This window comes from Chaetura pelagica, unplaced genomic scaffold (assembly GCF_000747805.2).
Source record: "Chaetura pelagica isolate M959 unplaced genomic scaffold, ChaPel_1.0 scaffold356, whole genome shotgun sequence".
NCBI lineage: Eukaryota > Metazoa > Chordata > Aves > Apodiformes > Apodidae > Chaetura > Chaetura pelagica.
This window is the reverse complement of record NW_009953964.1, coordinates 3571199-3595028: the sequence shown is the minus strand read 5'-3', so window position 1 is coordinate 3595028 and position 23830 is coordinate 3571199. Positions and strand designations below refer to the sequence as shown.

The window sequence follows — 23830 nt, the reverse complement described above, 5'->3', positions numbered from 1 at the left end:
TAAAGGCATCTTAATACCTCCAAAAGCACTGAGGAGGCATATTGATTTCACAAAAATTTGTAAGCTAGATGTTTCTGCTGACAAGCAGCAATTCTCTGCCTGAAGATTTTACATGAGAGAAGAAAGTATTAAGAGTGAGAATAAAGCAAACAGTTGTACAAAAATGGATTCCTTTTTCAGTAAAGATGGAAGCTAACACTGCTAAACTCCCTGGCTTTTGGCTAGACAGAAAAAATTACTTCCACGCATCCAAAAAAAACCCTATTATGAAATATAAAACCACCAGAGACATTAACAAATGGAAAATAAATGGTAGGTAAGATTGCATAAATTGCCCATCATAGATTTCACTTGGGTGACATCATTAAAGCATCAAATATTTTAACACATATTTGAGGTAGTTGTGCTCTTCCTCTAATTCTGCTACTCAGTAAAAATGACTGTTCTCTTCCTCCATAATAATTCTTCATCCTTTTTTGAAAAACCTCTATCAAATACCTTTATTTTTTTCTTGTTCAAGTTTTCTTTTGTTTCGTACTTCCTGAACTGCCTCTTTGTACAGATCCACCCATGTCCACATCAGCACTGGGAATCTTACAGCAAGGTGACTTGCATTTGCTACCTCCCAATTTCTAGTAATCCAATTCCTTTTTCCACCCCTGCTGCTCTTACTAATGACTGCAGTTAAGTGTTTCTGTGTAGGTTTAAACACCTTGATATTTCAAGTTAAATTGTGATATATAACTCAAAAAATAAATCTGTAATTAACTACTTTATTGATAGTTACACAGTCATGCCTTTCCAGAAGACCACTTGCCTCAGATTCTTACTCTGACAGCAAAAAATGGCCCAAATATTATTGCCAATGGTTAGCACTCAAAAATTAAAGTTTGGCACTGGCCAAACACATTGCAAAGGAATGGTCAAATGCCTCAAAAAACTTAGTTGAAGATTACATGTTTCAACTGTTCAGAGCTGCAAACAATACATCTTCACAAAGACTTTCATCTCAAACAACAGAAATACTGCTCTTTTCCCTTACAGTTGGTTTTCTCCACTGAACAAAATAATCACTTCTGGCTGACATGCCATACACCACCTGTTTTTCCTCTTACTCAAATTGTGGTCCTTAGTTATGTACCTGTTTGTATCTTCTAAAGTAGGTTCCACTTCCTCATTCAAATTACTGCTTTAAACCAACTTCCTTCATGCCATTTTGTACACTCAAAAACAGCAACACGTGCAATTACGTGGACAACAGAATGCTCCAGAAATGACCGTTTCCCACAGTAGTAAGTAGAGATAGTTAACATTTTGTCTTTCATCTCAACAGACAGTTTATGCAACAAGGTTCAGACCATGTCAGGTAGACAAAAGAATTACTCATTTCAAAAGAAGTAACCCTTGAGCTAGGTGTGGTTCTGACAGATACCTACTTCAAACTCATCTGCTTCTGAGAAGAACCTTGCAAATGTGAAACACACACATGCTCATTTAATCACAATTCTCATTTCCTATCAGAATATCCTTAACAATTTATCTATGGAAAGGTGTAAGGAACCAGGAATAAGAAACAGGGAAGATGTAGGAAAGCAAACAGAAGCAACTGCAAATAGGAGGCAGTCAGCAGGTAACAGGCATATGCAGAAGGTGGGACAGCACAGGCAGGTGAACTGCTGAAGAAGGTTAAGTCAGAAGCTTAAAGCAAAAAGCTAAGTCTGTTTCTCGGAAGGTTGGCTAAGGGCTTAGCAAGAACAAATGGAGAACCAGAATCTTGATTTACAGTACACCCAAATTACACATTCTACATTCTCTACCAAAAAATACTTAATTGGTCCTATATACCTCCCAATTTATAAGCAAAACATATGGGCAGGGAGGAAAAGACACAATTTCTCACTGAGGTAAGAGCTCCACATTCAAAACTGAAAAAATCCTCATTCCCAAAATGTCAAATTAAAATAAAACACAAGAACAGAAAGATTATACAGCTGATGTTGTCAGTTATTAATACATAGGGCAAATAGACTGCAAACTGAAAACTGAGCTCTGTCTCCTCACTCTCATCACATCATGAATCAGGTATAGATTGCTCACAGAAAAAAAGTTTCCAATTTTAGTTAATATTCTTCAACTTCATTCACTTCTTTAGCTCTTGGTTCACTTGACTTACTGACTGTCAAAAAAAGCAAAAGCAGAATTGAGAAACAAAGCACTTTTCTGACTACTAGACATCACCTAAGTAACATTGATGACTAACAGAAGAAAATGGCTGCTGCTCTAAAATGAATGTTTCACAGCTTTTGGACTAATTTGTTTTCATATTCTTGGACAATATTTTCATTGAGACACTATGAAAATAAAGTGTGGAAATCAATATAAGATTTTCTATGCTGAAGCCTATTTATGAAATGAAACCAGTCAACACCAATGCTGAGAAGTACGTTGTGGCATGCAGCTGTGGTCTAGAGGAACTGTCCATTCTAAGAGTCTGCTGTTCTTGTATCAGCCACTTCAATTACACAGACTTTGTTGTTGTTTTTTTTTCTCTAAAAGTAGCCTTAAAACTAAAGCACAATTTTTGAGATACTGAAGCTTTCTTTAACCTCCTTTTGTAAATGACAGTAATTTTTAATTGCATTGCAAAAACTAGTTTGAATTGTGTGCTCAAAACTTGAGCTTCTCAGGTGAAGCATTTTAACATACCACATGCTTCAGTCTTTACTCTCACTCTCCAGCTCAGTCCTGAGAGGTGAGAAACAATTCCTGGGAAGCTCAATACCCATAATCTTCAGCACATAACATAAGGATGCCACACAGCTCTTGGTCCCTGAAAAAAACATGGGATTTAAAGCACAGATTGACAAAACCAAATAATTTCCCAGTGAGAATGGCAATAATAACATCAGGAGAATTAATTTGGAATTATCTGACAACTCTAAAGAGCCAGAAGAGCTCTGGAGTGCAATATTTTTTTTCTGGAAATTATGTTATGTTATACTGTGGTTTCCACAATACAGAAGCCAAATATTTCTTCATTTTGAGCCTTGTGTGGACTATTAATGGAAATCGTCTGCTGCCTGTCATCACATTGTCGGCTGCACTTTGCCCTAAACAATAAGCATGCCATAAGCTGGCTACCAATTTTAGCTTGTTCTATTAATTTTAGCTCTTTTGGGTTTTTTTCCTTATTTACTCTTACAAAAATTAATATTTTTTCAACCAGTTTCTTTCTAATAAATCATGAATGCTAAAAGAATGAGCTACCTTTTTTTTGTTAGATGGTGTACAGCTCCACTGCTGACTTATTTTCTCCATTGCTTTCTACATATTGAAATATGTGCTCATATGCCCACATACAGCTATGCAATGTTGTCTACATTCCAGTTAATAAAGATAAATCAGTTGGCTAGAAAATATTCAAAGAAATGCATTCCTTAGCTCAGTGAAATGGTATGGATTATTAGCGTGTAAGACAAATACATGTACTTCTGGAAAAAAGCCTATTCACATAAATAGGATTTTACATAAATTAAGGTACTTCTCAATGTAAGGATGACTATAATGCCCAGTTCTAAGTAACATTGCATTACTTGTCTTGGGGTCTTGGTGGATAACAGGCTCAACATGAACAGAGTACTGCAGGGCAAAGAAACCAACAGGATGCTGGGCTGCATCAACAAGGGCATCATCAACAGAGATCAAGAAGTCATCGAATAGGCTGCCCAGGGAGGTGGTTGAGTCACCATCCCTGGATGCGTTTAAGGGTCGTTTGCATGTGGTGCTGGCGGGTATGGGTTAGGGGAGAACGTTGTAGAGTAGGGATGATGGTTGGAATCGGTGATCCCAAGGGTCTTTTCCAACCTGAATAGTTCTATGGTTCTATGTCACTCTACTGGGCACTTCTCAGACAACTCCTAGAGTATTATGTTCAGTTTTGGTCCCTGCTCTACCAAAAGGATGGGACAGGCTGGAGAGGGTCCAGAGAACGGCCACCAGGATGACAAGAGGACTGGAGGACCTGCCAAATGAGGAGAGGCTGAGAAAACTGGGTTTGTTTAGCTTTGAGAAAAGAGGCTGCAGAGAGATCCTATGACCATGTTCCAGTACTTAAAGGGTGGTTACCAAGAAGATGGAGTCCCTATTTACAAGGAGTCACAGGGAAAAGACAAGGGATAATGAGCACAAGTTGCTCCTGGGGAGATGATGACTGGACATAAGAGGTAAAATGTTCATCATGAGGACAGTCAAATATTGGAATAGTCTCCCAAAGGAACTGGTAGATTCCCCCACATTGGACAGGTTTAAGTCTCTGCTTGACAGGGTGCTGAGCCATCTCATAGAAGCTATAGTATTACCTAAAAAGGTTGGACAAGATGATCCTTTAGGTCCCTTCCAACCTGGCATTCTATGAGTCTATGATTCATCAGAATATAATGACTCTAAAGGCATACTTATGGTATGTATATATGACTAAAGTGCCCTAAAACCCAAACTGGAGTTACTTTAAAAGCACAGCTATATTTCTCTTTGGGGAACAAGACTAAGATAATAGCAATGCACTTTTCAATATATTTATAGAAAAGCAGATAAGATTCAACTGCAGGCAAATAAATTCATTTCACTCATATTCACTTCCATTTTATAAAAGTACATTAACTCTTAGCCTCTTAAAAATAACTTTGCATTTGTACAACTGTAGAAGGCCAACATCAAAAGATTGTCATATTTGTCAAATTACTTTCACATGTCTGTTATTACCCAACTGAATTCCCTCATTCATTCACTTGACCATTTCTCTTTCCATACAACAGAATACCCTTATACATGTAGTGTAGGACTGCATCAAGGATACTTACATATCTAGGCCACTCTGACTTGCCCTCTACAAAGCACAAAAATAAACCCAGACTGCACTGAAGAAAGTGTAGAAGTTACAGGTATAAAGGATTTAAATATATTTACAGCTTTACGAAAATTTAAATAAAAACTCTCTTCTCTGGAGGACCAGCATTTAGAGACCAAAGCCAAATTATCTTTTGTTGCAAGTGTCTCCCAAGACACGCTGCTCCCTGTGACAAAGTCTGTTGCAATTATACTTTCTAATGCCTGTTAGTAACAAGATGAATAAGATTATTTTAGCCATAGGATAATGGCATGTGGAAAGCTGCTGAAGCTGAAAATTATGTTCTCCCAGCAACTTGAAAGATAAATTAAATCACTGAACAACGACGACAAAGTACTACTTTAAGATAATCCTACAGAACGAAGGCTCAACCACTATCCTTAACTTGAACCATTTTTAAACAACTACATAACCAACATTTGTTGACCTAGATACTTAGCTTGGACTCCAGATGTTCTCATGTTCTTTGCTGCTGGATTTACTTTCTTATAGGCAGTATGAATGGGAACTCCATTGAAATGTCCAAAGCACTAGACAGTCACAGGAATACAGAAGTGTTTTTCACATTCTTTCTTAATGCTCTTATCCTATATTTTTGTTTCACTTTCTTTATTCAGTAATCAAGGTTTGAGAAATGTTACAGAAAAAAAGTAAAAATGGGTTAACAGTACCTGCAGAAACTGTTAACAAATAATTATGTATTAGTAGTACTTAGACACTCACTGTAGCCTCTAACCTAAGTGCTACCGCTACTACTTTTCTAGTTAACAAGTATTAAATTAATGATTCCCTCTGTGCTACAGCCAAGCCAAGAACCAGGTCAGAAGTTCATAAAAAGGAATTTAAAGTTATGGGAATACCGAATAGTGCACTTATAAACATCTTAGTGACGGCACCTCAAGGAATGCAGCTTTTAAATGGTTGCCCTTCTGTGAATATCTTTCAAAGTTTGAAGGATGAGAACAGTTTGATTATGATCTATCACTACAAGCAAACACATGAGGGCAACAAAGCAAATAGAGGACAGAAAAAAAAAAAAAGGAGTATAAAGAAAAATATCAGCAATACCACAGAGAAGATAAAATGACAGTTATTTTATTTTGCCTGTATCATCTTCAAGGGCTATTTTCATAAAGGAAATTATTATGGAAAACTGATACTGCTGCTACGCTGGAACAACTAGCTTACTTGAGTTCCACCTGTTCACTTTAAATCTCCTTCTCTTCTGCTATTCTGGTTCACCTTTAGAGAAATCATTACCATTTTCCTATTAGACAATGCTCTAGGCTGAAAAAAGAGGAAGTGAAAAAAATCTCAGAGTAAGGAGAATAATTACTACTCTTTTAAAACTATGTCTTAAAAAAACATTTTGAAAGTGCTCCACAGTTGGGTGCCCATAAACAGAAGGCAAATACAACAACTAGTCGCATAAAACATTTATAATGCAGCACATTAAGAGCTCTTTGCTTGTAAGGGTTTTTCCTTTTGAAAAATCATTTTTATTTTTGCCAAGTTATGTTCACTTATAAAATAAATGACTAATATGATATTTTATTTTCTCTAGATACATTACTGCAGATGGCTTCAGGAACCAGACTGCCATTGAATTATATTTAGAAAACATGAGGTTTTTTGAGCCCAACATAGCAATTCTTTTCTGCTGGTGAAGACTATGTTTGAGACAGAAGCTATATGGCAAACTGCTCTTACCTCCATGAATAAAGATCTATGTCAATTCCAGATATGAATTAGCAATCAATATTTTTAGAAGGAAAATATTTGTTATCTCTTGTAATTTAGGAGCTGAAGTAAGGCAAAAATTTCTAAAGTCATCAAGAAGGGTAAGCAACCATGAAATTAAACTCACGTTTATAATGTAGTCACTTGTTTCAAATGTTGTGTCAAAGGTATATGGAGGCGATATGGTAAACGGCACTATTTTTTCACATCTCTTAAAAGAGATATAAGTAGCATCTTGGGAACCCAGGCACAAAGGATAGGGGAGTTAAACCATCAGAGAATAGTCTGCTCTGATATAAGCTTACTACTCTCAAATGATTAACAAAAAGCTAATTCAGCCTTCCATAAAATAGGGTTGGTAACAGTTTGGTAGGATTGAGAGGCCTTCTTGAAATCCATGTCTTTCCAATATTTTTCAAGTTTTCGTCATGTGTTAGGATAAGAAGCAAATATTGCCATCATATATGAAGAACCCAGGCAACAGACATCACAGTTAATGCCTATTCACAGTTAAAATTATTACTTAGCTTGGTTCTCTCTCCATTTCTTTCTTATAAGTTAATGTAAGGGTAAAAAGCCTCCTCCCTCTCCCACTTTAGCCAGCTGTAGAAGGTCCATCAGTATTTAAATATGCCAGATTTTAAATTGACACATTTGAAACTGGTGAAATTAAAGATTACCATAACATCTGTCTACATCAATAAAGCATTCCAAGGTCATAAAGAATGACCTTTGAGGTCTGCAGATAGAAGGAATCAATCAAAACCTTAATTGTCAATCATACCACTTTTTACATCAGTCATTTAAATATCAGGTTTCCTTAGTATCAGGAGTATAACTACTTATGGAGGAAGGAAGAAAAAAAATATCAAATTCTAACACACACCAATGAAAGTGCCCATAAAATTTAGCAGCTCCAGCCATGCTTCTGGGAGTCATACACTTACCAGTGTTTCAAGATTACTGGAAAAGAAGACTAATTGCTTTTATTTGCTTTTAAATACAGAAACACAATGCAAGTGAGATAAAACCTAGCCCCTCTAGTGGTAGATACTTCTACAGAGTAGAGTTTGCAAGTCTGCACTACTCTACTGCTGGTTCTGGAAACCCTTTCCTCACCAGTGAGCTTCAGAAGTAATTTTTGTCAGAAAATGCTACATTTATTGAGAGCCACACAGTGCTTCTTTTGCTTTTTCTAAAAGCTTTTAGACATTTAAAAATTAATCTTTTAGAGAGTCTTTCAGATAGCAGTGGAACTAGACTGCTGGTTACCACTCCGAGAAAAAACTTGCAGTTCAACTCCTTCTTTGCTCTTATTACAACAGGGTCATTACAACAGCCAGGAGCTTCTACTGCAAAATAAACCAAACCCCACTACATACCCCACAATTTGGAAGCTCTTATTATGCCACATGTAAACAAACTCATGAAATTGTCAAGTAAAAATTAAAAGCTGAAGTCAACTTCTACATACATTTCATTAAATCTTAATTCAAATTTAAGCAGCCTTATTGTCTAAATAGTCATGGAGAACTTAACTTCAAATATCTCAGGACCACTCTAGTTAAATCCAAATCCTAACTAAGCTTCCTAATAGCTAACAAAAAAACAGAGATGAGTATTTAATTTCTCCAGAATAAAATCAAATAGCAAATTTAAATCTAGACTGATTTTTGTCTAGAAATGTACAGAAGAAATGCAATGGAGCACTCATTCTACTGATATTAAGTGATATGGTTAACACAGATAGTCTTTCTCCCATTGTTATTCATGTACAGCCAGCACAATTTTTTCTTTTCCTTATGACACCTGTTATGTGGATCCACCAAGTCAAGTTCACCTCAGAATCAAGACCTTTCTCCCTTTTTTCTGGAAGAGACTGGTTGATGCTTCAATGACCTCTAAAAGAGTATTTTTTTTCACTTTGCATTTCCAAGAAACTACATAACTTTAATTCAGTAATCTTGAAAATGTTTTGTTTTGGTGTAAATGGTAACTGGCATGAATGGCTGTAACCTATTTCCTTTTTTTTTCTAGGAACTTAATATACATGGCCACCACAAAGGCAGGGAATAACAAGGGCTGACTAAACTTTCCATAACAAGTAAATTATATAACTTTTTTTTTTCCCCAGAGAAAGTTGTTTTTCCTTCTTCCCATTTGGTCTCCAATGTACCTGGCCACTGTTAAATGCAGCACACTAAATTATTTAAAGCACCACTTATATCTAGTTTTAAAATGGCTATATTGTTATATATTCTAAATATAACACTTTGCAGAAAGATAAGCTTTCTAAAAATAATACCAATCATATATGAAAAAAATCTATGGAATCTGATTATGACAGTCGGAGTACTTCCTAAACAAATACTTAACTAAGTAATTGTGAATTTTAAATACATTATTTCATATTTGCTACTCATGAGTCAGCTTTGATCTGTTAAAATAACATACATAAGACATTCTTTCCTCTCTCAAGATTTTTATTTCTATGTTATAAACAAAATGCTTCCTTTGTTTGTTTTTTAAAATGACATTAAGATGACACAGCAAAGTGGTGTGGGTGAGAATGTGTGGGAAGCTGATCAGAAGCACAACGAACTTCTTGGATGTTCAGAGAACAGCTGATGCCTCAAGGGAAAGTTGGAAAAAATATTCTGCATAGAAACTATTCTGCCTATATATCACATTTCATCTTTCTCTCCTGAGATTCTGTATCACTGATAATATTTGCTGGGAAACAGATTTTCTTTCTCGATGGTCGTGTGATCTGCCATTCACAACTCAAGACATAATCCTGTTTATGACATGACTGTTGGTTGCAATGGAACACTTCCCCACCTCCTAGCTATATTCCATTTTGCAGACTGAAGCCAGCATAACCAAAAGGACACTGTTCACCAAAACACAATCTTAACTTCTAGTGCATGCTTATGCTTATGTCTTAGAGAATCTGTGTCCTCAGCAAATGAAGATGTCAGGACAGAATATACCAAATCTCTTTTTCTATCTTGGGAAGCACTCGGGTTGCCATTAGTGCTGCAATCAGTGCCATGATATTACAGTAGTGCCAGCTAGATTGAAGCCAATGATGAGACTTTTACACTCTACAAATTCAACTTCATGTTTTGTTTGTAAACATGCTTACACTTGCTCAAACATCTTACTGCATGAGGCAGAATAAACATAACAGGCCTAGGAAACTGAATGAATGGGAACTCTTACACACATACACAATAGGAAGAGGGAGAAACAAGCACTGCAGAGTCAGGCCAAACTGACTGAAATCAACAAACAACAAACAGTAAGAATGACATGACACAGTGGTGAAACAGATCAGCTGTGGTGAGGAGAGGCTTGCAGTTCAGCTGGTGTTCAACCCAAAGAAGTCAATGACAGCATTTCAACATTCATACATGCATGCACTGTGTGCCTGTATTAGCCAACTTTGTGGTGAGACTGCAAGTAAAAAATATGACATGAAAATTCACAAAGGGCAAAAAAAATTCACAAGGGCTGACTTTATCCCAGGAGACAACCCCCCTGAGCTCCCTGAGATTTGTTCTATAATCAGTAAGAAAAAAAGGACAGTTTTCACAATGCAGGATGAGCTCTCAGATGTGCTGCCTGCAATAATGTGGACCCAACCCAAACTCCAGACTGGAGCAGGGGAAGGAACTAATTGTGTTATGGTTTACCATCCCACAGTAAAAGGATACAGTACTGTCTGAAGAGACTCAAGGGAAGAGGAAGCTTACATCTGGACTATTGCACAAGGGAAGAAAAAAACAAAACAACCCTTTAAAGGCCACCAGATCTCAAGAAAATATCATGTCTCTTCACGAAAAACAGGAGCACACTAGAGGAGTAGGGTATTCCAATTAAAATAAAATTTCAGATGTAACTTTTTAAGACAAATTTAAATAAACTCTAGATTATACAGTGGGCATTAAAAAGCAAATGAATGTTTCAAATTCAAGACCTGCTGTAAGTTTCATAGACTTAATATTACTGATAATTCAAGGGCAGACTCATGATTCTGTTAAGGGTGCTTCAACATAAGATGAAAGCTGTAAGAAATAATAGACTTAAAATTGAACTATATATTTTTCTTTTTAAAGATCCACAAGACCAGTATTGAGTAAGACTACATTAAAATTAAAAAATGCTGATTTACAAAAAACCCATCCATAACCTACCTTCACCTGTCTTTCTCAGTTAAGCTTTTACATACCTATTACTTAAAAAAAGAATGTGAGGTAAAATTCAAGTACATATTCTACTTATGTAGCCCAAATAACAGCAGTAATAGCACGTGGTTTCTCCTATCACAAAGTGGTGTACTTTACATCCATCTTTACCAAAACAGCTAGTCACACAGCCATATATATATACACTGGCTTTCTCTTCTAGACCTTCAAAATTATACAAGTTCTGCCAACCTACAAATATATATATATATACACACACCCACACTACTTTATCTCTCTTCTATTTTGAGTTTGCAAGATGCATCAATATACCAACATTCAAACAAATGTAGTTAAAAGCTACTTATTGTATTAACAGCACCACATTGTTCATTTTCCAGCTTAGTCCTTGATCCCAGGGCAAGTGACAGGAACCATCATGGAACTTGACCTTTCATTACAAAAGGTTAAACTACTGTAGTTTGTTACTTGTTTTAATGACCACTCAGTTTCTTGGAATAAGTTCTAAGAGGAACAGAAAAACTGAAACTGGACAGATGCCTCCTTTCACTACCACCTCATTGGTTTCCAGTTACCCAGTGTGGTAGTCCGCATCCCAAGACAGAACATTTAAAAGCCAACATATTCTTCTCTTCTGCCTCACTGCACTCAAGCTGTGCCTGCTTAGTTCTTAACCCCTTTTCTGTCTCCCTTTGTATAAATCACTCTTCCATTTGTTATCCTTCTCCCAGACCTCATGCAAAGAACACTGCAATTTGCTGTTTCTCATCCACCTTTGAATTCCTGAATATTCCAGCAAAACATTAATCTCGACACAATCAATACTAATCACGGATGTACCTTAGACAATTGCTTACACTTACACTAGCAGTAAAAACCAAAACAAAAAAGTAAGCAAAAAAACTCCACCAAAAGCATACACACACCAAAAAAAAAAAACACCCCAAAGCAAACGAACAAGCCCCAAACCAAAACCACACAAAACAAAAAAAAAAAACACAGCCAAACTAAAATCTGAAAGAGAATAATCTCTTTCAGGAGCAAAACTACTCTCTCTCTCTCATTTCAAACCACAGTATAGACTCTCTATTTAAAAAAAAAAATAAAATAAAAAATTGTAATAATACATTATTCCTAGGCCATATCTGGCCATCTAATAAAACCACAGAAACACAGCTGATCATCATTACCTTGATGAAGCACACAAATAGTTAAGGAGAGTCTTCCTAGGTTAATAATGCAGAAATTGTTTAAGCTATGCAAAATAATTTCTTATGATCCTGTATGACCACATGCACCACCATAACTAAATAAAAAAACAAACAAAACCAAAACATGTAAATACTGCCACTGAACTGCTGGAATTACATTTTCACTTACTGCTGTTGCACAGCTCACATACCTGTATATCATAAGCATCCGAAATGTCAAATCAAGTTGGTTTTCCTAAACTAGCACAAAACTCCACGCTGCTATTCTATAGGGCCAGACTTACTTTCATAGTCCTCTTGTTCAAGATCTTGCCTGCCTTCTGAAACCAAGATTTCCTCCCTGACACTTGCTTTCTAACTAGACCTAAGGAAATAAAACCCAGTGATTAAAGAAACGTGATCTTGCTGTATGCCCACACAGAAAAGAATGTATGTTGGCTATTGTTACTTAAGCTCTCCTGTAGATTTTTTTTATTGTAAAGATAATAAAAAGGGTGAGGAAATACTGAGATACATTTTCAAGGCAGAAATATTTCAAGACAGGATAAAATTTTAAGGTAAAAATCTGAGTCATACAAAAATAATGCATTTTGTCTATTCTGTTATGTTACAACACTTTCTGACTTGCTCATCAGATACACAGAATTATTTTTCAATTTGTGGAAAACAGTCTTATTTCAAGCTTGAGTGAGTAGTCTGTAATGTATCGTCTGAGCCATGAAACAGCATTAATTTATGTATTAATATTGCATCAATAGTATTAATCTATAAAAAGCTATTTAATACTCTGTTCCCTATTATTCAAGACAGTAAAATGCAGAAATTGGCTCACCCCTTTATTTCATAATTAAGGCTACCTGCATTTCCTTCCTATTTATCATTCAAATAAACAAAAAATGTCTTTGTTTAGAATGCCAGCTGTAATGAAGTCATGTATTCATGATGTAGAACTCCTGCTGCGCATTTCTCAGTCCTTCCTTTTCTCCCAAGGTAGGATGAACTAGACTTATAACTATTCAAATGAAATCATAGTGGTTCTTTAAAAGCAACAACAATAAATTTCAGCTCTCCAGTATTTGTACAAATAAAAGTTTTGACTGATATTTGACAAGAATCTTGATGCTATAGTTTCAACATATTGCTTCTCATATTTCATCCTACATTCATTCCATCCAATAGTTCTGAATAGTAAATTTCCCAGCAGCAAAGGTAGACCCAGGCTCCACAGCAGCCAGTCAGCACAGTGACATGTTTCTTTTGACAACAAATATTCCTCAAGCACAGAATTCCGGAGAAATAATTTTGAAAAACCAAACAGCAGATTTACTACTGAGTTACAAACAGTCTCTAGCATACAGGAATCCACTCCCAAGATGGTGATGTAAGAGTGGTGGTTGCATTCATCAAGAAAGCTGCAACACAGCTTGGACAGAGAAGGAAAAATAAATAAATAAATAAACAAACCAAAAAACCCAAGAGTTGTGATATCTTATCAGACAGAATCTGAGAAGAGTGGAAATCATCATCTCTTCAGCTACATAGTATTTTGGTACCCAACACTGACAAAGATTAAAAGGTTGCATATATTGAAGACAATATATTATTTAACTACAATGATATGGTACCCAGTTAAAAAACAAAATGCTTTTTCCAATGTAATTTGCTAATGGATACTGAAATGAATAAATGCCAACTATTTAAAATTACAAAAGAAAAATTAATATATTTACCTGCCACCAATAATACATGCTCCATTTGAAAATGTTCTTTAGTATGACTAATCAATGAAAAAAATACAGATGCACGTTCATTGTTTTCAAAAAGTTTAACTCAAGAGATAATTTAAGTTACATATAATATGTAATACTTCTTTACAAAAACAATTATTTCCCCATGAAGCAGATTAAATCAGAACTATTTTGTATAAAAGAGCAGAAATTTTGACTGAAATCTCATTTTGAATCTACTAAATAATTGCTGCCTTCATGCATTAACAAAAGCTGTTATCTAGTCAGCATATTACTGTAGCATGGATACCCATCTCTAAAATGTCAAATGCCATATCAAAAGTTCATACATCATTGTGTTCTCAAAAAGTCAATTCAATTAAAAAGATAATAAAAATTTAATTCTACACTTAAGATGTTGCATTACCATCTACCTCACCAAAGATGATTTTATGATTCAAAACAGAAAGGTTCATTTTTATTCACTTCAAGTAAAAAAAAAAAAAAAAAAGATGCCAGAAAGATATTGATGTCAACTAATGTCTTTCATTTATCAATAGGCAAAGTTTGGCTCTGGTAGGAACCACATGAGCCTTCTAATGCTGCCTTACCAGTGCATTTGGTTATGGTACAGTCTCTAGCCTAAGAGCAAAAAAGATACACTCTTACGAGGATTGGACTTTAATCAAAGCTGCCAGCAAGGAGTTAATGCTTTCTGGCCAATAAAGATTACTAAAGACATCCATGCACTTTAAAAAAAGTACCTACTGCCCACCAGCCATTACAAGACTACTACCCTGTCCTCATTCACACATATCTAAGACATTATAGGAGCCATCTTGAATTGCACTACAAGTCATTTAAGTACCCACAGATTTTACATGAAGAGAGGACAGAAATAGCCTCAGTGGAAAAATCAGCATCAAATTTACACATTTTAAGACTTCAAAACAAAGTCTAGTGTGAGGCTTAAGCTCACAAAAGTATTCTGCAAAGCCTGTGCACAGAGGCAGGTACTTTCAATGGCAATTTCGAATGCTGCCAGTTAACTAGAATTATTATGGATTTCTCTGTAAGTGATCACTTGTGTCACATAATAGCAGATCAATGAAAACTGTATTCATTTCTAGGCACTTATGCTAACAAAAATTATTATAGTTGAGGGTGCCCTGGCACTTCCATTACAAATCTATTCTTCAAGGACTTATACATCAGCTACAATAATATATTTTTGACTGAAACTTGATCTGAAAGGTCTCAGCTATGCTTAACTCAGTAAACATTTCTACACCTTTGAAAAGGCTTCTTTCAAAATTGAAAAAAGAAAGTAATTTGGCAAGTAATTTTTCTATCTACTGAGGTTGTTAAGCATTTAATCCTGAGCAGCCTAAGGTGGGATATGCTAGAAGATACGAACATTACATCTCTAAAATTCTATTAGGGTTGAAATTCCTAAAAGCATCCCACATCACAAAACATCAGAGCAACAGGACAGTATAGCAGATTGAGCATTCACATAAATTGTAGGAAGATTTCAGGCTTCATTAAAGGTTGTATTGGTCATTTCTAGACTCACATGATTAGTGACACAGTGAGGCAATTAGTTGCTGTTACTTTTCATTTGTAAATATGATGTGCATATTTGTTTAATCTTATTTCCTTCTTCCCTCTATGCTATCTAAAATAGTAAATCATTTCATAATAAGGAATAATAAAAGAGTTACACTTGTAAATTACTTAATTTAGTAACTCAGTCTACTGGACCTTAAAACTAATTTTGTTTTACAAAAATTTTATGACTCCTTCAGTGCACATGTTGTCAAACATCAATTAACATTGTAACTCTGACACCCCTGAGGGAGCCAACAGAGCCTATTGGGTCAGCAGACCTTGAAAGAGAAAAAAAAATAAATAATAAAATCACACTGCTCTACAACTCCTCTGGAGCTGCAGGGCCTATTAACTAAAAAATACACTTTATAAAAGAAACAAATATGGATTACACAATGGACCGTAACGAATTCTGGACTGTTGGGTAATAACTGTTATGCAAATGACAATACATACTTACCCTTACAGACTATGAGGGGTTAGCAACAATTCACTACTTCTGCTAAGTGGATGCAAGAGTATGAGGGTTTTGTTTGTTCGGGTTTTTTTACAAATTACCTTTTTAAAAGCCTATACAGAGAACAAACCGGTCTGAGCACTAATTTTATTCGGTTGAGAAGAAAGGAACTTTGTTCCATGTATTAAAAAACAATTTAGACTTCTATTAAAAAAAAAAAATCATCTACAACAGAAATTAGGACCAGATTTTTAAAAGAGCTTTGCATCTGTGGGATCGAATATTTTTTCAAAAGGCTTCAGTGTCTTGTTCAGATACTTAATTATTACATGTTTTAATCTGCAGTTCTCACTGAGAAAAAAAAATGTCTTCAGTTCCTTGAAAGCAACAGCAACTTACAGCTACTTCATAGTTGTACACAATGGAAGAAGGTGAATGAGAAACACTTCTGAAAATCTAAACCACAAGAGTCACAGTTCTCAGACATCCCAAATAAATGAAAACCCACTAATATCTCTTTAAGACCTTCTTCTCATGCCAAATGGGTTTAGTGGGACCTTTATCTAACTCTGAGCTTTCTGTCCCATTTTTCTCCAAGGGTGATAGCTACAAAAAATATGGGGCATTTAGCACATTAGAGCCATTTGCCCTGTGTCAATCCAAAACAACTTTTCAAGAAAATTGTCTGTGATGACTCATCTCTGGAAAACGTTACATTCCCAAGTTTCTGCCATTTTCACTATTTAGTTTCCCAGTTCCCAAAGATCTGTACTGCACTTCCATTCGGGATTCCAGGTGAGCAGGCATGTTGTTCCTACTTAAGGCCATTCTGATTGGCTTATAATATTATAGTTGGTTAAAAAGTAGATAAAATTGGTATGATTAAGTTGTGTCTAACATAATAGCAAGACCCAGCTACTGCAATTCAAAAACATTTCCAGTAACAGATGAGAAGACAAAGGATGTGTTGGTAGCCTTTCATTGGTTAATCCATAAAATGAAAGACCTCTATTCCTGGTCCTCTGCAACATGAATACTGCTACTCACAACCACCACAGGATAATAAGCTAACTAGAATAGAGGTTCACTGCACCCAGGCTACTATGCAGCAAAGAATTCAAAACTCACAACCACAGGAAGGAGATATCCAAAAGCAGCAATCAAGTCACTCAACTGTGAAGGAAAATGCTGGTTTTAATCCATTATCACACAGTTGCTTAGTTAATAGAAATGCCTAATCATTAAAAAAGAAAGAAGAGAAACGTTCAGAGAGTAGGCACTGGAACAAGGACTTTCTTGCTTCAAGCAGCTGGATTTTTAAAACATGCATTCCTTAGGGCAATTTAATATACCATTCAAGGCCAAACTTCCCACTTTATTTATTTTTTTACTTGTTCAAAATTTATAGAGCTGAATTTGTCTTTCAGCACAATCACAATGAATCAGTGGTTTGCCTCTATCAAAATCAGTGGAAATACCCTGAACTGCCATATATACCACTTGAAATGCAAAGAAGCTAAGTTATTTTTACTTGAAAATTAACAAATTAATCCCTAAGTATTTACAGAATAAAAATTAACAGGATGTAACTTGGATGGAGATAGGTAGAAAGCTGTTGAAGATAAGACAGAAATGACACAGTCTCCTTGTTCTTAAAGCCTGGGGACATGGAAAGAGCTCAAACTCTAATTGCTTTATCCTGTGAAAATCTATGTTTAATATGATCTACAAATGATATATTCAGTTGCATACATGTCAACATCCTGTATATTTCTTTTCATATTTACAACAACAACAAAAATTGTATGATTGGGAAACATTTACATATGTAAGTGCAAAACTCATAGAAAAAGGACACATGCAGTAGATATGATTCCAACTCTGAGAGAATCTTGGCATTGATTACCGAATTTGAAAATACTTAGCCAAACAATTTGCATACAAAAATCTTCACAGGCAAAACCTATAAAGCAAGAGCACTGCTACTTCACAGACTGGTCTTCAGAGAGACAAGACTATAGCTGTCAATATGCCTACTATATCACTATTCCTACAAGGTTTTTGTTACACTAACTGTCGTATGTCCATTGTACATAGCACTGCTACCAAGAAGAGTGAGCAGGGTGGGAATTCCTCTAAAGGCACAGTCAGAATAATTACAATAAAGCAAAAAGGCTGATTCTATCCTGTTTATATTTTTTGTCAACTCACAGTATACCTAAAAATTTAATGTAATTATGCATAATAATTTATTTTTAAATTACAGGTTGCATCCACCCACAGTTGCCAATTCTTCAGTGCATATAGCACAAGTCATTCTACTGTTTCTACAGTCCTTAACTCTAAAGGCAAACAAGATGCTACCTTCCATTGCAAGGTTTTTAAAAAATTACCTCATGGATTTATACCCTTATTGGAAATGAAGATTCTAAATCTTGCTTACCTGATTCTTAGAGGCATTTGCAGAGATCTACAGCATTAACCACTAAAGGTCTACAAGGAATCCCATTACTTCAAGCAAAATAATTGTTACTACACAAAACCATACTTCAACACAGTTGAATACTAAAGGCTCTACTATAAAACTTGCAGAGGGCTGCATGGGGTATGAGAATGAAAAAGGGAGGAACGAATAATAAGGATTTAGTCATAGTGCACTGACAGACTTGAGAGTCACTAAAAAGCACAAATACAAGCATTCCAACAGCTTCAACTTGTAACAAGTTTGTAGAGCAAACCATAAAAATCTTTCATCCTACTACATGGCTCATCTATAAAGATTTTATGTGATTTTCAATAGAGAAGTTATGAAATAAAGCAGCCTATAGTAGTAGCTAACAAAACACACTTGATGTTCATTCCCAAGCTTTAGAACCAAGACACTGCCCATAAAATATATTAAAGATAAATATATCCTTTCTTATATGGCAAGAGCAAAATTGCTTAAATATTTATAGGTCAAGACTTCCTAAACCAAATAATTATTAATTCAGTTGTACAGACCACCTCTAAGGTGATCTCTAAGTTACTGACAAACATCCCTTGTTCTGCCAAAGAAAGCGATCAGATTGAAAAATTACCACCACCAATGAAGGAAGATTTTCTACTGATTAAATTTGTTCAACACTGTTGCACACTGAAAGCGCAACCCAAGTAACAAATTATATTTCAATATAATATTGACCTTAAAAAGAAACAAGATTTAATGCTTTTAGATATAACGTAAACACACTATATATACATAAATATACATAATATTTTATTGCTTACATATTGGCTTATAACAGTTGTTACAAACTCCCTAGATTCCTGAATATATGTTGTAGAGAAACCATGTCATGCTGTGGTTACATGTATTCTAGCACAACCAAGACAAAAACTCCAAACCACATGTAGCATACCAATAGGAACATTCACTCTGGTCCCCAAGAATAAACATTTTGCTTGAACACACAGGCCTCTTTTTTTACATACCTTAAAGCTACAAAAGGAAAACGCATGAATCAGAGGCCTGTAGTAATAAGAAATGGAAATCCTGATTCATTAGTGTTTTAATTAAAGCTGTGTAGTTTAGTTTTCAATCCAGCCAAGTCTCTCTCTTTTTCTCTCTCTCCTTCCCTACCTGGGTGGGAGGGGGAGGGGATCGAGAGCATTGTTGTCGGACCTGAGTCAAACTGTGACAAAAATAAATGTCTTGTGATGTTATCCCAGATAGCAACTGAAGGAACAGGTGATACTGGGCTTTCAGAAAAGAAAAGTTCTTACTTCTAAGATCTACATCACCTATTCTGCATTCAGAAAGGTGTCTGTAGACACTTCAGTATGAGTCAGTGGTGCACAAGCACAATAATTTTGCAAGAGCCAAATTCAAACTGTCCACCGAGAAATACAATTTTGTGTGAAGAAGTATAGGCATCTGTGACATGGGGAAAATAATAAAAACAATAGTCTCTAGCAGCAGGAAGTACTTAGCATTAGGGAAGCAACACCTTCCCAGTAGTTCTAATATTTCATTTTCCATACATTTTCAGTCCTGTTCTCTCCTTATTCTCTCTGAGGATCATGTACAGCAACATGTACAACTAGACTGGATTGACAAAATAAGATATTGCTGTCAGGAACCATTTCTTTCACTTCTTTCTGTACCAGAGTATATAGGACACTTTTTCCTGTTTTTTGTTTTGTTTTGTTTCTGTTAAGTTTTCTTTTCCAGGCATTTTCCACTGAGTTTTCAGTTTTGGAACTGCTCCACCCTATTTCCTTACCACTTAACTCCCATTTCTTTTTATATCGCAAACCATCTCTTTCCTTTTCACAGAAAGACACTTGCTGCTACTTGAGAGGTAGCCACACACCTCCTATTGTTTTCCTAATCTGGAATGTACCTCACTTGAGCTTTGTCAATGACCCTTACTGAAAATATCTCAAGAAAATAAAGAGATATTTTAATAAAACCAGTAGTGGGTCTCTATTATCAAAAGTAACTGTAAGTCAGAGATCTATCAGCAAATTACAGCTGTGCCTGTACTTTTTTAGACTGTGAATATTCTGATGAGTACTATACCTACTATTTTATGCAACTCTGACGTATCTCTAATGTAGAAGTGAAGTATAAAATAGAAAAGATTATTTATTTTTCCTGAGCTTTGAAGCTATTAGGTTCTGTTGTGTAAAACTTGGAATGCACTAATAAATAAACCTTTCCCTGACAGATGATAACAGCTCCTTTGTTTCTCCAACTCCCACTTGATGGAAGGATCATGCACTCAATCAATCCTAATGGCTCCCACTAAAACAAACCAATCTATTATATCTATTTAACTCCATGTACACATACTGAGTCCACATGTCAAAAACTGGTTCCATGATAAGCAAACAAAAACTTTACATTAACTGTTCTGATTCCTCTCTGCAGAATCCAAATGACACACAGCATAAATATTTTTACTTCATTAAATATACAACCTATTGCCTCAGAAAGTCTATATTTCCTGGTAACAAATAAATAGATAAATACATGGAACATTTCTCTCTCTTTCTTAGACATCCTGTACTGGAATCCCAGAATAACCACAGACCAAGGAAAGAGGGGGGGAAAGGAGAAGAGAATAAAGAAAAAAAAAAAAAAAAAAAAAAAAAGTTGACCTATTTAACAGGGAATAAGCCAAGACATTGAAACATGACCGACATTATCCATAGAAATCCTCATGCCTTATCTAGATAGATCAAATGCATAACATGTTATGCAGAATCTTCAGTGGTGTATATGGAAGAAATCTCTTTCTGTACTTCTTAATTAACATGTACCAGATTTTAAACACAGTTTAGGGGAGAACTATTTGGAAGAAAGGGGAAAAATTAGAAGTCTTTGTTGCTGTGTTGTCTTCAGATCTGCTCCAATAACTAACTGAGGAGATTAAATTATGGAAATGTGACATCTCACCTAGCACTTATTATTAGGGAAAAAGAAACAACGATTAAACTCTTTTTTGGAGATCTTATTTTCAATGAGTAGTTAGTATTAAGAAAGACAAAACTAAGAAGAAAATCTAAGTACAGTAAGGAACACTATGAAACTCTCTTGAGAACATTGCATTAGACTCAACTGCAATAGAGCTCATCTTATGTGAAATCAAATTCATTAGACCAGGAAAACCCTTTTAGTAGCTTTACCACCTCTCCATGTTTGTTCTCCATTGTTACCTGAGTAAAAGAAACCTTAAGAAATTCTACAGGATAGCTAGCATAAAGCACACACTCAACAATATTGCAGGGCCTCATCCAAAAAAAGTGAGTGGAATTAGCCATAATCATTACTGGACTGCATAAAATAATTACCTGATGTCTTTTAGTTGTTTTGTTTTGGCTTGGGTTTTGGTGTGGGTTTTTTTGTTGGGTTGTGTTTTTCCATTTTGTAAATAAGAGTCTGAAGTAGTAATGACATTTGTCAGCTACCACATATACCTGAAGCTCTCAGTTTTCTCATGAGCATTCAGTGCATTCCCCAGAGCGGGCAAGAATTATGTTCACAAGCATCAGTACTTAGAAGCCATTTTTTAATACATGCTAGTTCAAGTTTCTGACTACAAAAAAAAGTCAAACAGCTGACAGTTTCAGATCTGTTGCATACAGGAAGAATTTGGAAGGCAGCTGCAAAGCCTGTTACACTATGAGTTTGTTTTGGTGCAAAGTATTTATCCCCTCTTTAAGAATTCCAAGTAAACAGTAATATTCTTGAACATCCTAAACACACATTTACTTTCTAACAGAGCAACTCTAAATTCTCCTGTTCAACAAAGTAAAACCTTAATGACACTGGAGACAAGACTTCTGCTGCAGAGCACCACAAAACATATGCTATTTGAAATGCATCAAGACTAGATGAGACATGTAAGAACAGTAGTTTTAAATTATGTTACCATTGGAATTAAGAGCCACATTTTCAAGCTAAATCTTGGTTTGGAATTTCTTCTGGAACTGAACTGCTGTCACCTTTAATTGGACACCAGATTTCTAGAAATCATCAATAGAAACTAACAAAAGAAGAGTTGCAAGTATCTTCACAACCTTTTCACAAGAAGAGACAACATTTGGCACTACCTTCCAGTTTTGAAGAGAATATAATACTGCCCTAGTAGATCACAGTTCCATCAAGAAAACTCCCATCATTACCACACTGCTCATGGCTGTCTAAAAAAATAACTGTACATCTGTCTCTCCTACCCATAGCTTTTTTAATGAAAAAAACACTGGTTTAAAACACAAGCACAATTTTCTTTTTTTGCACTTAAGGCTCCTGAAAGTAGAATACTAAATTGCCAGCTTACTGAAAGTTTGGAAGCCCATTTTAGCTCCTTAGAAATATGGCACAAGTAATGTTGCTCAAGGTGAAATAAGTCCTGGTACCTTGAAAAGCAGCAATACTAAGCTCTCTATCACCAAGACCTCCCAGTCTCACAGTACAACCACCAGTGGCAGCATCCTCAAATTAGGTCAAGGGCTATATTTTACATTATGAAAAATCTCCTGTGCACCACACAATAAATCATGTTTGAGAACAAATGTTTAACAATTCATTCAGTGCAACATGTCTGAGAAGCCAAACATGCCACTGATGAATTAAACAAAATAATTTAGCTGTAGAAAGATACTAATACACTAATAACTTGCAAAATACTATTTTCAAATGCATCATTACAGCAACAGCAGTATCCCTAGAATGACATTTGTCTTGAGAAAGGTGTCTCCTTTCAACTTCTCCAAGACTGGAAAGTTCATTTCAAGCAATAAACTTCTATCACTAGTAATAAATTTTTCACAAAATGAATTTATTTTGTATCAGTTACTGCTACAATGTATCAGTGTCTTTGTTCTTTTTGTATAAACCCCCAAGAGTATGAGGACAAATTTTATGTCCTTAACCAACTAAGACATAAGTTAAGATAAAAAAATTCAAAATTTGACCCCAATTATTTTGAAATTAAAAAGCATTCAAAAAGTTTAGTCTAAACCAAGAAAAGCTTCTTCTACAGTATGAAGCTGAGACTTGTCCAGTTTTCTCCACACTTCATTAGTCTCCCAGGTAAAGAAAGTGAAACACAGGAAGAGTTGAGTTATTATGCTATGAACAAGTTAAGCACCTGAGCACAGTTCAAGTTACTTAAATGAGAGAGACAAACATCTTGAAAAATTAAACTTGGAAGATCACTGACTCAGACATGACCACACAAAACAGCATCAGACTACACAAAAAATTACAAGCTTTGGATACACACAGAAATAAAAACCGTCTTGTTAGTAATGGAAAATGTGCTGCTGGGACAAAAGGGCAGAGTATTTTTTTTTTTTTAATGTTAAATATATATCCATATATATAAACCAGGAAAGGCATAAAACCGGGTTGGCCAAGAAACGCTCCTCTCCGTCCCTACGAAGCCGAAGAGGAGGCGCTGGGGGAGCAGCCTGCG

At 35.5% G+C, this 23830-nt stretch overlaps 1 protein-coding gene across 3 annotated transcripts in view; it reads right to left on the bottom strand.

The window, feature by feature from the left end:
• GABRB2 (gamma-aminobutyric acid (GABA) A receptor, beta 2) overlaps positions 1-23830 on the bottom strand; it is a 128212-nt gene that overhangs the window by 101775 nt on the left and 2607 nt on the right. The window lies entirely within an intron of this gene.